The sequence below is a fragment of the Canis lupus genome, chromosome 35 (genome assembly GCF_003254725.2).
Source record: "Canis lupus dingo isolate Sandy chromosome 35, ASM325472v2, whole genome shotgun sequence".
NCBI classification, from domain to species: domain Eukaryota; kingdom Metazoa; phylum Chordata; class Mammalia; order Carnivora; family Canidae; genus Canis; species Canis lupus.
In genome coordinates, this window is record NC_064277.1 from 5,947,950 (window position 1) to 5,966,037 (window position 18,088).

The 18,088-nt window shown below is 45.5% G+C and overlaps 1 protein-coding gene across 3 annotated transcripts in view; it reads left to right on the forward strand.

The window, feature by feature from the left end:
- Window positions 1-18,088, forward strand: part of FARS2 (phenylalanyl-tRNA synthetase 2, mitochondrial) — a 375,390-nt gene that overhangs the window by 346,275 nt on the left and 11,027 nt on the right. The gene's annotated exons all lie outside the window — the stretch shown is intronic.

An 18,088-nucleotide genomic window follows, 5' to 3' on the forward strand; every position in this document is an offset into this window, starting at 1 on the left:
AGAAAAAAAATTACAAGTTTCTAGACTCCTAAAAGCATAAAACTTTGATCAAAGGGGTTGTGCATTTATTGCATTTTGTTGTTGTTCTTGTTGTCTTTGCTCTGTAGGATACAGTATCAAGTCTGGTAAGACCTAGGAGCCTTATTCACAGCATTTAACCACCAGCGTACAGCCTGAGCACTGGCAGGACAGACATCCAGCACCACTGCAGGTGCAAAGTCTCAACGTCAGCCCTTGGGAAATCCTGGGGGCAAGGGGACAGTACGTGAGGGAGAGAGAGGAAGGTGCTATAACGTGTCCCATCATTCAGATCACGGACTATCTAGCCCCCGTTGAATTGGCAGAATGATAACACATCAGGCAGTGAGTTGGATCATGTGGTTTCTCCCTCTGCAATGATTTGATTTGGTTTTGAAAACATTCTAATAAGTCAGTTGGACAAAAACAATTACCCTATGGTTTCCACTCATATTCGGAATATAAGACATACTGAAAGGGGCCGTAGGGAAGGAGGGGAAGCTGAGTGGGGGAAAATCAGAGAGGGAGACACGCCATGAGAGACTCCTAACTCTGGGAAGCAAGAAACAGGTGCAGAAGGGGAACGGGGGTGGGGGATGGGGTGAGTGGGTGATGGGCACTAAGGAGGGCACGTGATGTGATGAGCAGTGGTGTTATATGTTGGCAAGTTGAATTTAAATTTTAAAAATTGAGAAAACATTCCAATGCCTTGATTTTAGATACAGTGAAAGATGCACCCCCCCCTCGACCCCACCCAAAAAAAGCAACCTTGACAACAAGAATCCAGATGTCTAGCTCAGTAATTTCCAACTTTGAAAAAGAGGACACTGGCCTGTTATTTGAATGATAATCGTATGAGGACTCCCTGCAAAGCAAACCAGTGGGTTGGTCGTGTGTGTGTGCACGTGGGTACACAGCTCCGTGTCACTGCACCGTGTGTGTGGATTTGCGTGACCACCACTGCCATCTGATACAGAATGATTCTGTTGTAAAAAGATCTCCCTATACTCCCTTAAGTCTCCCCCATCCTCCCTCCACCCCTCGCTGCCTACCAATCTCTAATCTGTTTTCCATCTTTATAATGTTGTCATTTTAAGAATTTTAAATAAATAGAATCATTGAGTGACCTTTCGAGATTGGTCGTTTTGCTCAGCCAGATGTCCTTGAGATCCATACAAGTTGTTGCATGTGTCAAGAGAACAAGAATCCTAGTTTCTAACTCAGCCATTCCATCTTTGGCCAAGTTGGGACTGTGGCCCTGTTCTTGACCCATCCTTCCCTGGGAGGCAATAATTAAAATCAAAGCAGTGGGTTGGTTTTTACACTTAGAGGAAATTAAAAATTGCTTAGAAGATGGAACTGTGGCCTCGGGCCCTCAGGGTCCCTGACAGCCTGTGCATGGGAGGTGAATTAACTCAGTGTGAAACATCTGCATGATGGACACGTGCTTCCCAGGCGAATATTGGCCACTTCCCTTCTCATAGCAGAATCCTGGAATATTACTGAAAAGCAGTCACCCTTCTAGGCCTCTTTCTATAGTCCTTGTCCAGGAGAGCTCCCCATGCTGCCACATGCTCACATGGCATTTCAGAGCAAAGGAGAGGAGGTGAGCTTGATCTCGATCCAGATCTCCCCGTCCTTGGGGTCTCTGGAGTCATCCTACTAAATGCATCACTTACGGTATTTTATTCAATCCATTCAACAGCTCTCCGAGATAGATGCTGTAATTGACCCCATTTCACCAGTGAAGCAATTGAGGCTTAGAAAATTAAAAAAAAAAAAAAAAAAAAAAAAAACACCTCCCCCCAGGTCATAGAGCAAAGCCAGGACCGGAGCTAGGGTTTAAAGGACCCCAGACTCCTTGCTTTTAACCACCAAATGTTATAGTCCAGAGTGGAAAGCAGGCCAAAGAGCCTCCATACACTGGCACCTGCCACCCGCGGACTGGGAGAGAACATGTACCTGGCGGGGCCAGAAGCCTTGACATCTGCCCTTCAGCATCTCTTCATCTAAGGTGTGATAAGACACAGGTGTGAAGGTGTGAATGGTTCTTTAAATGGAAAGTAAGAGGCAGGAGCTCACAATGCGGGGGGGGCCTGACTCTGGGGTTTTAAGACACTTGGGATCTTTGAAGCCACTTTAGTTTTTCCCAAGGAAGTAAGTCAGGGATGGAGGTTTCTTAAGTCTGTAGAAGCAGAAGCCTGTGCTGGGTTTTTTAATTTCTAATCAAAATTAAGCACCAAATGAGTTGGTCCATACCTTTAAAAATGAGTGGCTAACAGTATGAAGCAAAGCATTAAGAAAAAAGATTCTTTTTAAATCTCCCTTTCACCTCTACTCTCTGTCACTTGCTTTTCTGAAACAGCAAAACCCTTCGGCTTGGTCTAAGCAGGCACGTTGAGGATATTCACCAACCCGCACCCAGTATTGTCGCAGCACTCCCGGTGCCTCAAAGGACCCAGGCTTCCCAAGCTGCTTGCCTTTTATCCCATGAAGCACACAGACCCCTGATCTGGGCAATGAGAGGTTGGGGAGCAACTGGTTGGTGTCTACCCTGTGCGGACGGACCAGCCCTCCTGAAGACTGGCGCTCCGGGACACATGGCCCGTCATTCACCTGCTCCGTCTTTTGTAGGCAGTGCCTTTGAGAAAATAAATGTCTGTGCACTCTGTCCCTCCTCCCTGGCCTCCTCAGGAGCCTCACTGAGGCTGAATATGCACAGTCTAAACAAAACAGACTAGCCTCCGGCCACCACATCCTTTGAACAGGTGGGTCCCCCGGGAGGCCCAGGCGGCGCCCCACCAGTTGACTCAGCAGATGGGCTGCCCGCCTCCCCCTGGCCTCTGCTTACATAGGCAGGCCTCCCAACAGGGGCCGAGCATTCATGCCTCACTTAGAACAGTGCACCTTAGGTTTGGGGAGGAACAGTTGAACCAACCTCTGGTGTGACCACATTTCCCCTTTCAACTTCTACTCTTCCAAATGGGCCTCTGTACAGGAGGCCCCCCACCGGGTGGGCAGGTGCCGTGTGCTGACCGCAGGTGTGGACGCCAGAGAGCACAGAGGGTAGGGGTCATGGCAGCTTTGGGCCCACACAGGTGTGCTGCTGTTCCCCGGTCTCCTGCTGATTCTCCTGAACTACGGATGGCATTAGCACCCCAAGCAGCTGGGGGCATTTCCCCAGGATCTCCGGGGTGAGCCCGCCTTCCTGAGCCACGCTGTAGTGGATGCGCTTCAGCTGGTGTCACCAGTGCCCCCACTCACTCCTGCAGCTACACTGCCCCTTGCGACCATCGGCTAGGTGGGTTATTCTGGGAAAAGACAGGCTTGCCTCTCCTCGTCCTGAGACTAATGAGTAGCTTGGACCAGCCTTTTTTCCAAAGTCTACTTGGTCTAGGTTTGCTTACTCCCAAATCTTCATTTATTATTTGGGAGCAGGACACTAACATTGCAACGGGGCTCATGGGGCGTTTGCTGGTGCCTCACTCTTCACTGATCCAGTTTGGGGTACGAGTTCCCACCCTCCCACAATGTTGCTTTTCATCGTCATCCCATCTCTTATTTTGGCCCTTCTTCCTGCATTTCTTCTCTTCCCAGATTTCTTATCCCTTTGATTCTAAACATAGTTTCCTCAGAAGAGCCAAGTCAGTTAGTCTAAGGGATAAGGATGGGGATAAGGATGACAATTCTCAGGAATTCCAGTAGGTGTTGGTTTTTTTTTTTTTTATTAAGCATATTTTCTATTTTCCTGTTATCTCTATAATCTTCGAAGCATTAACTTCAATGAGAACTTTGCTATGGAGAGCCTTTAGAAGACCTGGAGACTTCTTTTTGTCTGCGCAGTTTTCCTCTTTTAGGCAGAATTTTTCTTTTGTTGTTTTGTTTGGTGGCTTATTTGGTTGGTTGGTTACCCCTCCTTTCCCTCCTCCCATGACCCTCACCACCTCCCCTTCTGCATCGGCCTCATGCTTCTTGAGTGTCTGCAAAGAGAAGGATATGTTTGTGGGCATTAAAATAAGGAGGGAATCTAGTAATAGTATTCTAAACAGGTAAACGTCCTATCCCATTAGGATTTCTTTAAATAGGAAAAAAAAAGTCATCATACATAGTCTTTGGGGGAATTGGCTATAGATGGAAAAAAGCAGAAGTCCACAGTTCTGCTGAGAAGTGGGGTCACTGTACTCCCGAGAGATAATGCTCTTGCCCGATGGCCATTGAGTTGTGTATAGGTGCATAAGCATTTGGGTGGGGATGGGGCTGGGGGTGTATATAAGGATTGTGGAGCAGGAGCAGGATATATATCCAAAAGATCAGTAACATCAATTCCCTGCCTTATAGGTTCTGTTTAGTAATTTGAGCTTTGAGGATTCTCCTGGCTGTAATCCAGCCCTCTTGAGAACCTTGAGAAAAGTCCTTTTGGGAGTCCAGTATCCTGTTAAGTGGTATCTTCCATCCCCTTTTGAAACTTTTGCTCTTCCCATCTCTAAAATCCCTTGATGGGATCGTCTTAAATTGGTGACTCATCCCTCAAACTCATCCGTCACACTGGAAACCACAGAGCCTTCCTTCGGTCCACCCAGCTGTAAGACTGAAATCCACAGCAACTGTCCCTGTTGTGGGGACCTTGACCGCAAGCATCTGGACAGCAGATGAGGCCAAGATCATACGTTACCTTTCTTACAGTGGTTGAGAGGCTACAGTGTTCATATTGATTTACAGAATCAATTTAATCAATGCCCCTAGTTTTGTTGTCTCTTTGCAACTGTACAAAACAGCTTGAATATTAGAAGGTGAAAGCCATGCTCCCTAATAACCTAATGAAAGTTTCATGGTAGCATTTAATCAGTAACAAGCCTGGCCTAGAACGAAATCATGTTTGTAGTGCTGTTGCTGAAGGCTCTCCCGTGCACCGAAATTGTTTTCATGTGAGGGTGGCTTCGTAAGGGAGATCACTGTGGGTAGATGCCATGCTCTGGAGGAGTCGAAGAGAGGACGGAAAAGAGGGGCTGGGAAAGCATATTCGTAGAAACGTGCTGAGTTTAATGTTAGCTGTTTTCACTCTCTTTTGAGAAAGTAAAAAACAAACGTATTATTTCAACAGGCATTTAATAAATGTCTTATTTACACAACGACCATAATAAGTTTCCATTCATGTAGATTTAATTATATGCTAGGAACATTTTATGTATGTGTAACACTCACTGTGCATTTTTTCCTCAACATCTTCCTACCCATACAGATTATATGGCAGCCCTACAGTTTGGAGCATTGACCCTCCCCCTCACCACCACCTCCCTCAGCTCCAAGGCAGTCCCCTAACTTGTCTCAGGTAATGACGGTCATTCCATTTCTTCCACCTACTTCTGAGCCGATCAGTGCATGGCGCTTCCTCCATGACAGGGATTGGCCTAGGAATGGGCCCTAACCCAACTGGGACCAGTGATTTGTAAGAGGAAGGTGTAAGATATCTGACAGCTTCTAGGAGCATTTCCTCACACTTGAGAGAGAACCTCAGGGAAGATGTTTTCCTGTACAGGTGAGAAGCCTGGACCTGTTGGCACAAGTCTAGGGATGAAGAAGCTGGCGTATGTGGGAGAGCAGAGCTTGGAAAGGCAGAATAACCAAACCAAAGCCATTGCCACAGGGACAGCCCTCTCACCTGCCCTCCTCTTGGAAGACAGACTTGGCCCAACACATTTCTGCATTCCCTGAACCTCTTTGAATTGGGAATTCTGGGACCCACAGCCATCAACACCCAAACTGAATCAGTGTGTTGTTAACAAACTACGCATTACACCAGTTCTGAAATAGGTACTATGATGATCTCTGTTTGCAGATGAGGAAGCAGAGGCTTTGGGGGGCAACTTCCCCAGGCCACATGGCAAGTAAGTAGCAGAGCTGCGATTTGATTCCTAAGCCTCCACTCTTCTACCCACCAATTTCTATTCATTCCCATATCTTGGCCAGCTTTGCATAAGGAAGGGGGGTGGGCAGGAGGAAGCTCACCATTTCTTTGCTTTAGAACCAAAGTGAATAAAGTGCAGAGCATAGGGCAAGTGCTCACTGACCTCTACAGTGCACATCAGAGCTCAGAAGCAGTCCTGCCGTTCCAGCACAGAAGGTACTGCAGGCCACAGCCCAGAAACCTCTTGGTAGGTGGCACATTAAACTGCTTTACCTCTTTATTGGCAAATACAACATACAGGCAGAAAAGTGCAATGAAACATAAATATACGATATAATGAACAATCATAAAGAAAATACCCCCATCAAGGTCTATTGGCAAATACAACATACAGGCAGAAAAGCACGATGAAACATAAATATACGATGTAATGAACAATCATAAAGAAAATAGCCCCATCAAGGTCTGTTTGGATTTGGCAATTAAATGTTGGTGGCCGAGGAGATAGTGATGATCACCTCGATCATTCTCCCCAGCCTAGTCACATCATTAACTGTAGCGTTTGGCACTCTTTAGGAAAAGAAATGGTGTTTATGCCATAACCTATAACGTTTATGCCAAAATTAGCATCCACAAATATATCCACAAAACGGTTTAATGGCTCCTAGAAAAAGAGCCATTAAAAAAAATAAAAGTGAGTTTCTGAATAAGGACGAGAACAGCAATGAAGTTATTATTAGCCTCGTTCCACTTTCTGGCTTCTTGTAGCGCCAAATTCTCAGGGACAAATGGCCTCTAAAGAGATTTCCTGGAAACCCAAAGTAAGGAGGGGTTGCCAGGGTCTCGGGAAGAGGGCACGACTGCCCCCCGTGACCTCACCCTTGGCTCCTTTTCTCCTGTTGGTGAGGAATGAATCTTCCGTTTGAGACCCAGGGCACACTCGTATCGGTGGTGGGCAGCCTTAAGTAGGCCCACTTCATTGTGTGTGCCTGTGGTTTAATGATCTTTTTATTTTTCAGCAGGTATCCCGCATAGATAAATACCAATTTCTGTTTGTGTGTTATCTCTTGTAATTGATTCTTTATTACCTCTTTTCAAAGACAGTAGAATAAAAAGGTCTGTTTGAGGAAAGCACAAAATGTCCATTGCTGCAAATGAAAGAATAAATAAATCAATGGGCCTTAACAACCACTTTTTATCCCAAAGTGAGCCCTCTTGACCCGGTATGGTACAGTCAGAGGAGAGCACTAAGAAAAGCTCGCCACTGAAAGGAACCCCAAAAGCCTGTGATGTAGAGCCAAGCCCCCAACTGGCAGGCGCTGTAATTATCAGACGGATTAATCAGGACATTCCTCCCCAGCTCATATTTTCACCCTTATTTAGAGTCTTCAATTAGGAAGACAAAAAATATCTTCCAGCCCTGATAGCTCCTTTCATTATTGTAATCACTAAAGTAATCTATTTGATACCATACCTTCCCAGGCAGCCAGCAGATAATTACCTTTGTACACGGCTGAGACCAGCCCGAAGCTGGGCAGGCTTTCTTCTAGAAGTCAGAGCCCACCCTAGTGAACAAAGACAGCGGTCCTTAGATGGTACGTGGGTGAGGAAACACACACACACACAGTTGGTCTTCCATACCATTGGTATCCAATTTACGTGTTGACAGTGGCAGCTTCTTGTCTGGTTGCCACATATTCATATTTGCACTTTGAGTGTAATCCAGATAGTGGCCTTCTGGGCCCCTTGTCATTCATTGAGCGTCTGCCATTCAGAGTCCCCCAGCCAACGAGGATATCAGAGTCCTCTTAGTTTTTTCAAGCCCAACTTCTTTGCAGGCAGCACCTACCCAAGCCTGGAGCTTCAGTAAATCGCAGCCAGATTTGGCTGGTGAGACTAGGGGCTTGGTCAGGAGGAGGCTGGAGTGTGGAGGGGGAAAGGGGCGCGCTTTCTTAGAATGGGGTCAGGTCTCATTCGTGCCTGTCGCTGCCGTGCCTGAAACAGTGCATGTCATGCAATAGTAATCGGTGTCGACACCTGTTACTGTGTATTAGGCCCCTGGTGTTTGCCAGGCTCAAAGACTGCAGCAGTGAACAAAACTGAAGAGAAAGCCCTGTCCCCGTAGTTTATATTCTATGGGGACAGATAATAAAAGGAGTGAGTAACATATGCAGTGTCTTATAGATTGTGCTAAGTGCCATGGATAAAAGTCAGGGAAGTGAACCAGGTTCAAGGGCAGGTGCATGCCTCAGGTTTGAGGGATAGATGGTGCAGGGGGCCCCAACCAAGAGAGGCCATGGTAGGTAGAACGGCGACAGTGATGGGCATCGTAGGAGATGAGATCAGAAATAACAGTGGGGGCCAGGTCGCATGGACTCTCGTAGGCCATGGAAAGGACACCAGCTTTAACCCTAATGTAGTGAGAGGATTTTAGAAGGTTTTGAGCAGAGGTGACATGATGTGACTTAGTGTTTGAACGGCATTACTTTGGCTGCTCTAAGGAGGCAAGGGGCGAAGCGGGAAGACCAGTTAGACTCTCGGAATAATTCAGACAAGAGAGAGTGCTGATTTGCACGGTGGTGGCAGAGGTGATGGGGAGCAGTCGATTCCGGCTACGCTCTGAAGCTACAGCCTATGGGTTTGCTTATGGGTTCTCATGAGGCATGAAAGCAAGTAACGTACTGTCGTGTCTGCCAGGTTTGTGTGGAGTGTGTACGGTGTGATGTGACAGGGCATTGCACAGGGACGTGACTACAGGCGGTTGGGATCGCTGGGGACGACGGTCTTACAGCCTGGATACCACAACGTGGGAAGGTGGAACGGGAACGGGTGGGTCCTAGAGCGGCAACCACCAGCGTACCTTGCAGTGGGGCGCGGAGGAGTTCGGTCATTTGCCAAAACTGCACACGTGATCTTGAGAGTCAGACTATCAGCCTTCACTTTGTTGCTAAATAACCTTTTCTTATTGATTACTGCAATTGATTATCAGCCCATTTTAGATTACTACGATGCATCTCTTTTTTAGTTATTGAATTGAGAGATGGATTGTTCTTAAAATTGTAGCTGAACCTTCTATTTTTCTCCAATTCCAAGCTATTCTGGGCTTTCCCCTGGACTGTTTCTTAAGATCGAGAGTTTATCTGAAATGACTTCAACAAATCATTTCATTCACCCCCGCCCCCCGCCTCAAGCAAATTCCCACTGTGACCCTTCTCTCCCTCACCCTCCTCCCCTCTACCCACCCCCGCCTCTGTCTCACCAGCATGAGCACCAGAGCCCATGCCTCCCAGAGCTTTACCTTTGCCCCCAAAACCTTTCCCATTGGCGTTCTGGAGCTTCTTTTCTCATAGCTAACCAAGGGAGAAGATGACCCCTCCCATTTTGAGCAAAAGAGAGAAATAAGTGTGTCTCAGGGACTCATTTCTAGTGAAAAGAACAGTATGTTTGGTACAAAGGGCGCGACCAGATAAATGCAGACAAGGTTAAGAGAAAATAATCTTGAGAGCTTCGGGAATCCCAGGCTTCGCGGCTAATGTGCTGTAAGAGCTTGACCCTTTGCCTTACCAAGAATGGTGAGGGGCAGGCAGGAGGCCAGCACCAGGCATCATGGCCTCTGGCAAGAATCAGAGTTTAAGGGTAAAACTGAAAATAAAAAGAACCAGCCTTGATTATTCATGTATGCCCAGTAAGTGTACTGCAGACAGTACATCATTTTGTCTTAAAAATATGACTGAGGCTCAGAGAGGTTGAACAACCGGTTTCAGGACACACGACTAGTCAGTGACAGAGCCCAGAACAGTACTTGAAGATAAGTTGGTCCAACTACTTCCTGCCAGTACTGAGTACCTTTCATTCACTCAATCGGCAAATACAAACTCCGTGTCACCTTGTACCCGAACACTGTGGATTGGATCGTTGCTACTTTGCTTTTTGACTTGCACAAGGTTAGGCTGAAACAGTAGTCACTGATTGGGTTTGTTGACTTTGGAGGCGGCCCGATAAATGGCATCTCTCTTCTTCACTGAATTGAGGTATCATTAAGGAGTAGATAGAGGAATCAAACAGGTCAAGATCAAGACACAGTGTTAATACTGACATAGTGAGATGTGAAGAGATGGCTCCTATACTGTGTATAGCCCCAGTCAGGCCCCCAAAATTCCCTTCCCTGAAATCCACTCCCTACCTCCCTGGAGGGGCCGACATCCTGAGGTGGGAAAAAGGGAGCCCTCCTGCCCTCCTCCTCTTCAGACTAATCCTGCCCCTGCGGGAAGGGTCCCAGGCAGGGGCTGACGTGAGGCATCTCCCAAAGAACAAATGAGAAGACTCTGTGACTTCACCCACAGACCCAATCCCACAGGTGGTGAGCACAGTCCACACTGGACCTCAGCCCCTCAACCGTCTTGATGAGACAGGATTGCGGTCACTGGAAAATGAGTACAGCTAGCGGACATGAGGCATTTACACAGACTTTGGCTCCGACGGAGAGGCGAGACATAAAAGAGAGCCAGAGAGGAGGCCCCATCAAAAGATGGACTTAGGCTTCTCTAAATACTGGTGGGAGGGCAGGAGAAGGCCCAGGAAGAGGAGGGTTGCAGATGCAGAAGAGAGAAAGCACCATTGTCAGACAAAGCACCCCAGAATTGGGAGGCAGTAGAATGCACGTGGCTGTGCTGGGGTTAAGCCTTCGGGAGGAGGAGAGAGAGTAGGGAAAGAGAAAACAAGGGTGTGAGTGCTGGCGAGGTGTGGGTCTGGTGGCAGAGGATTGAAGGGGTTCCTCGGTGACTGCTTATTTCTGCCTGGGCGGAAAGGCACAGTCACTTAAAAGATGACTATTCAGAGGCTCTTTCAACTTTCCAACTGGTCTCTAAGCATCTCTCTTAGTCAACCCATTCTTACAGGATCAACGTCTTCGCCGTGTTGGATGTTGCTTTGCTAGGCACCCTGTTAACTCAACCTGGAACTTTTTGCTTCATTTTTCATGCTGAGGTCAACTTCATAAACATAAGTTAGGCAGACTTTGAGAGGCTAGGCTAGAATCCTGACGCCTTATGCAGCGTTGCTTTGGGGTTTAGAGCATGCATTCTAGGTGCAAACTCACTGTAATAAATGATATTTTGGAACATAACTTTCCATAAAGGATCCTACCACCTCTCCTAGTGATTTTTAACTATTTTGGGAAATCACAGAAGTTGAGCCTCTTTGGTGTGTCGCGAAGGGAGGAAAGCCAAGAGTAGCCAATGAAGTGACTTAGGCCAATAGACTTGGACTTTCAGTCTCTAGCTTATTAGGCAAATGGCATCTTCCAGCCCAGGGACCGGGTGCTGCTGTCCTAGACAGTTGATGGTGGGTGAATTAAATGGGGGAAAAAAAAATGCAGCAGTTCCCAGCATGCAACTGACAACTTTTTTCTATTGAGCAAAGCAAGCCTTAAAAATGATCCATTATGGGACCTGCCTTCAATTCTGTCTCCTCCAGCATTCATTCCAGTGAGAAATCCTTTAAAATGGAGTCAGTAAATCTAACTCCAATCATAGATCCTCCTGAAGATTCTAAAGTGGAGTATCTCCGTTCATGCCAACTCCAAATTACAAAGCAGATGAATAAATGCTTCTCCCTTGCCTGTTTCTGGCTCGGGGGGTGAGCTTGGTAGAAGCCTAAGGTGGCCTGCAGCACCCCCCACTCCCAGCACCCTTGTCCCATGGCTCATTTGTGGGCAGCCATTAATTCCACAGAAAAGGACTCTCTTGAATTTCTTCCATTTAAAGATTACTTCTCCCACCCGGAGTTACACCCCAGTGCCCTAGCAAACGTTTCTTTTCTACGGCATAAAGGTAAATTCCTCCCACTTATCACCCTATCAATTCTGGAAGATAAAAAAGTCCTTCACCAGGTCTGCCCTTGCTCCCCTTCGCAGGGTTTCTCCGAATCCATCGTGTGCCCAGTGGTGGTTTTGTGAAGGGCCAGGCTCATTTAATTTCTCTGTTGCGATGTGCAAAGATCTCGAGGAAGGAAAATCAGTGATTTATATGAAACACTTGAGCTTCTTCTCTCTACCCTCTTCCTCCAAGAAGATGTCATAACCAATCCATCAGGACTCTGAGCTCTGTGTGTTTTCTCTGCCCTGTCCCCATCAGAAATCTGTGCCAAGTTAGAACTAAATCATGGGACACATTTAATTAAAAGACAAATGGTAAAATAAGGTTGTGGTGGATGCCTTCTAATTGTGGTCTGTTAGATTTTAATTACATGTCATAAATTGTAAAAGCCAATCCACTTGCGCGTCTCTCTCTTCTCGTGCTCCTGTTCTTTTTAATCACAAAGGGAATGTTCTCAGCTGCTGACAGGATGGGACTCATCGTCTGTGCAGAGCAACTTGATCTTACCCGATGGTGACTCAGCAACTTGCCGAATCCAATTAGCAGTTTTGCAGCTACTTACTCGAAAGGACTGTAGTAAAGCCTGACTTCAGACATCTCAAACTGCCGGGTCTCCCAGCCAACCATCGGCTTGTTTGTAATCAACCAGTTACCATGGCCAGGGTGCAATAGAACGGATGCTGGGTGCCATGGTGAGAGCTAGAAATGTGCTTCCTCCTGGGTCCCAGCTTTTCATCCGTCCTTACCCGTGATGGAGGCATAAGCACTCGGAGACTCAGAGTGAAGAGGCCAGATATCTTAGTGACCATCTAATCCACATGAAGGAACGGAGACCCAGGGGTGTTAGGCTCAGGATTACCTGGGTGGTTAGGGGAAAGGCTCACATCATGGGAACCCAAACTTCTTGATACCCCCACATGTTGCTGTTTCCCAGTGCCCCACCCCACTGCTCTCACCCAGAGCCCTGTCTTAGGAAGAGGGTAGCAGGGTGTCCTGGACAGGTCCCTGTAGACCCTGCCCTAACTAGCAGAGCAGGTGAGGTGGGCAAGTCACACAACCCCTCTGGCTCTCAGTTTCCTTATTGTGGCCACAGGAGTGATGCTGTATCAGAGAGTGGTGAGAAGTATGTGAGATAGTAAACTTATAAAGTACTTAGTATTTTTTAAATAAAAGTCCCCAAAACAAAGGAACAACTCAGCACCCCGAAGTCCCTTCAGTCTTGATTTGAGGGCATTGAGACAGAGGGAAGGTAAGAGAAGAAGAGAGAGAAAGGGCATGTGTTGCATGGAAACATGAATCAAAGTCACTTCTGCAAACACTGAAACAAGCAGGTGGCCAGAGGGAGCTCTGCTTCGGACGTCAGTTTATTTGATTGATAACAAAATATAAATAAATAAAGAGTGCCTATTCTGGTATTTTTGCATGAAAGCCCAGAATTTATACTTACACCTCTGTTCCTGCTGGAGAGTACTGCCCGGCCTCTGCCAACAAGACTTTAGACCCTCTGCAGCTTCTCTCCTGGACTCGCCTGTGCTTTGTGTGTTGTGCTCTTGTCATTGGAACAGACTTATGTGTGGACCTAGAGACTAAGGCAAATGAGTGTCTTTTAATGAATTGTAAAAATGATTGGCTCTCGCACAGAGCTGTCAGTAGTCCGGGCCTTTTTTTGCCTCCCCTCACCTCCCCATGTTCACATGCACCTAAATGTCATGGCTTCGTCCTGTGTGTTTAAGAGAAAGCAGCAGATCTGTATTTTCTCTCTGCTCTATTTTGATTTTTCCTGTGGCCAGAGGTAACTGCAGAAAGTGGTTTTAAAAAAAGGGGAACCAAAAAAAAAAAAAGGGGGGAACCCTCTAGCACTGTTGGTGGGAATGCAAACTGGTGCAGCCACTCTGGAAAACAGTGTGGAGGTTCCTCAAGAAGTTAAAAATAGAGCTGCCCTACGACCCAGCAATTGCCCTACTGGGTATTTACCCCAAAGATACTGATGTGAAACGCTGGGATACCTGCACCCCAATGTTCACAGCAGCAATGTCCACAATAGCCCAGCTGTGGAGGGAGCCACAATCCTTCGACAGATGACTAGATAAAGAAGATGTGGTCTATTTATACGGTGGGATATGACTCAGCCATCAGAAAGAGCAGATACCCACCATTTGCTTCCACGTGGATGGAACTGGAAGGTCTTATGCTGAGTGAAATAAGTAAATTGAAGAAGGAAAATAGTCATATGGTTTCACTCATATGTGGAATATAAGATAGTAAAAGGGATTATAAAGGAAAGGAGAGGAACTGAGTGGGAAAAATCAGAGAGGGAAACAAACCATGAAAGACTCCTAACTCTGGGAGACCAACAAGGGATAGTGGAAGGGGAGGAGGGCAGAGGGACGGGGTGACGGGCACTGAGGGGGGCACTTGATGAGATGAGCACTGGGTGTTATACTATATGTTGGCAAATTTAATTTTTTTAAAGGGGGAAAAAAAAAAAAAACCCAACCAGGATAGATCTTCCAAATCAAGTGTGGTCAACAAACACAGTGTTTCAGAAACTTGCCAGCCACTTCCCTATAGTTTTAATGAAAACCAGCAGTCCAGTTTCAGCCAGCACCAGGGTGATGCTAACAGAGAAGCTGCTTAGATGTCGTGCAGTCAGAGGCATTCAAAGGCCAGGAATAGTGCGATGCTGAGTGTATAGTATGTAGCACCTGGTGCCCAGTAAATTTCTATCAATATTAATGCTCTTGTTTATTTTTCTCTCCTTCGGTAAATCTGGGGACATGTAACTTCTTTATTAATCTAAATGAAGGTATGCACTGCTCACTAAACCAATCAATTAGCAAAGGTTATTGTGCTAATACTAATTATAGTAACTGTTCTCTTTTATTAAGTAGGTTTGTGTCAGGTGCTGTGTTAGAATCTTTACACATATATCTATAAAATATGTTACTAGCCCCCACTTAAAAGTGAGGCTTACAGAGATTCAGCAACTTTCCAGAAAGAAATCACAACTAGCACGTGCTGCGAGCAGGTCTGTGTGCCTCCAGAGCGTGGGCTCTCAGCTCTCCTGCTGCATAGCCTCGCAGTGTACTTGGGCGACTAGTCAGCTTCCCAGGGCGGCCTGTGGCTGATGGTAATGCCCCGAGCAGCAGATCGGCCTGCTGAGCTGCTCTTAGAGCAATTCTGGGAACACCATCAAAGACGGGGACTGTCCCAAACCTAGCTTTCCCCTGGCCATGGTTTATTCTTGCTGGCCTCTTACATCCACTCTTTTGGAATTCAGTTTCCTCCCTAGAATATACCTTTCACAGGTATTTCATGGAAGGTGTGGAGCAGGTAAACTTTCTCATTTTGTCTCACTTTGTCTGAAAGTGTTTTTTATTTTGCCACTATTCTAGAATAACAGCTTAGCTGAGTACAATTGATAGAGGTTGACATTTTGTTCGTACCGTTCCTTTCCCTCCTGACCTCTGGAGCTATTGAGAAGTTGCCTTTTTCTTTCATTATCCCTTCTAAGTTCTGTAGTTTTCCCCCTCTAGTTGTTTTCAAGGTCGTCTCTTTGTTCTGGCTGTTCCGCAGTTTCATTTCCAGGTGTCTGGTGCAGACTTTTTTCCTTTTATCCCATTCAGAATTTACTGTGCTTCTAGAGTCTGAGGATTTCGTCCATTCTAGAAGTCTCTTGCTGTTATCTTTTCAGATGTTGCCTCTCTTGTTCTCTCTGTATTCTTCTTCAGGGACTCAGAGTCTATCCTATGGTTCTTACCCTCTCTCCTGTCTTCCAGTTCCTGTACTTTGTCCTGCTTCATGCCGAACAGCTCCTCAGGTCTGCCTTCCAGCTTCCTGTTTCTTCATTCAACTGTGTCTAATCTGTCGGGTTAACCTTTCCATTCATTTAAAAATGATAACTATATTTTCCTATACATTTTTATGGAGGTCTGGTTCCTTCCTGCTGTTCTCTTTTCTTAATATTCTATCACATGGTTCTTTCATGTCTTTAAGTATTTGGAGCATATTGAAATGTTTAAATACATTTTTAAGCATTTTAAACACTTTTTGGGTTTTTCTTGTTTCTGAAATTCTTGGGGTACTAATCCTTCTTGGTTTTTTAATCTAATATCTCAGGCATATCGTGGGTCATTTCCTTATGTGTTCTGTAATTTGGGGCTATGAGGTTATGTTCATTGGAGCTTCTCCTGAAGTGATCCCATGTGGCTAGCCTTCTCTCCAGCACTGTTGTGCATTTTCTTCTGTCCAGGTATTCTAGGGTTAGCACCATTCCAGGACCAATTTTCTATTGATTTCCCAGTTTGAGGATCTGAGGCACTGTGTTTGGGACCCAACAGTCTCTTGTGACACTGGGATTGTGATTCTCAGGGTAGACTCCTTGACACTGTGCTCAGAATCTAGTCAGAGGCCAGGTTCCTTTGCTCCTCTCTGTACCAAGGATATATTTTTTCCTTAGTCTACTCTTTTATAAAGGGTGCAACCCTTTAGGGTACCAGCCCTGTGCAGGAATCCAACTTCTTATGTGATCCCAGCCTCTTGCTTCATGTGAACCAAGGCCTTTGTCTCTATTCCCACTTGGACGTTTACAGATAAACACTAGGTTACAGTCATAGACATTTTCCCCTGCTCTAGGCAGCTGAAGCATTAGGCACTTACGGTTGCGTGTTTTTGTCTTTATTTTTTTCACCCAGAGGTTTTCCCTTGCTTTCATATTATCAATTTAGCTATCTACTTCTTTTTAAAGCCAATGTTCTTATCTGTTATTTAACACGTCTGGGAGTATATAGCAGTAGGATCTTCATTTTATTCTGCCATCGTTCTGGAACCTTCCTAGCTCATTGCTGTCTTATTCTGAGCTAACTGTCATACATGAAAGAGCCAGACCTATCCTTTGGTCACCTGTCCAGCAGGCTGTCCAAAGCATGCACTGCCCAACTCTGCACTCATTCCTTTGCCCAGAAAAAAAAAAAAAATCATCGTGAAATGAAGGAACCTAAAGATGTTAGACCATACTAGCAGTTTCTTCAAGGTACGACAATGTGTCACATTGCCCCGTGAGCCCACAACTGAGGTGTCTTAGTATTTTGCCTGTGAAAGTAACCCAGGGGCACTCTTATCAGCCTTGCCTAATTATTTATAATGGACAGATTCAACTTCAGAAGACTATGTTTGCCTGTAATACACCAGAAATACAAATTTGATATCTTTTTTTTTTTCAGAAGAAAATACTTGTTTTCACTGAGTTTGAGAATGGATAACTGTAATTCAATAATATTTTGAAATGGTTTATTGACTCCAACTCTTACTTTATTAGTACTTGCTTCAAAGGTGCTGACAATGCTTTGCTCACATGACTTCAGTTTTTTCCTAACTGTGGGGCTAGTTAGGAACAAATAGCATTGCTTCTGTTTTATTGAGACCTGGAGAGGTCACCGGATTTATCCAAGTAGCAAAGATATCTAAACCACCAAACAAACTGTGTTGAACTCACGACCCACCTCCCTTGCCTGAAGCAAAATTGCTTTTTCGTGGAAGTACATTTTAGGGCTATTCCCTCAAGTTTCATCAAGGGAACAGCCTTATGAAACTCACTACTGCCTTGAAATAGTGATATGGTTGAGATATTGGTCACTAATAACAGTCAATATCCCCAGCCCAGGATTAAAAGCATAGCTTTGGAAGCATTTGACACCTAAATTGTAATCCTTTGTCTGTTACCTACTGTTTGAGTGACCTGGGCAAGTCACTTTTAACCTCTCTGAGCTATAGTTTTCTCACCTACAAAATAGTGGAAATAATCACATTATGATAGGACTGTGATAAGAATTAAATAGTGCATGTAGACATACTAAGTGACCCATAAATCATAACCATTATTAGTCTGAAGTTCCCTGTGGGGAGCTTTAATTTCTTCTAGAATATTATGTTGAGGTAAGTTTTGCTTCCCTAAGAACTATGGTCTTCTCTCCTTTCAGGCAGTACAAACCATGGAATTGATAAGGCTTTCTTTTCATTTTGTCCCCAAGTTCTGTAGCAAGTTCAATATCTTCTCCGCTAGTTCAACTCCCAACCTTCAGATCTCCATTCTGTGTTCTCCAGGTTTGACTTTGTCTTCATCAGTCTCATATTCTCCCTTATTCTGGCTTTCTTTTTCTTTTTCTCTCTGGTATTTTCTATTAACGAAGAGGATAAAATGAAATTTGGAAGTGCCTAACACTATATAGTAGATCATTCTTCCCTTTAAAATGTTTTTTTCTTAGGGCACCTTAGGTGGCTCCGTTGGTTA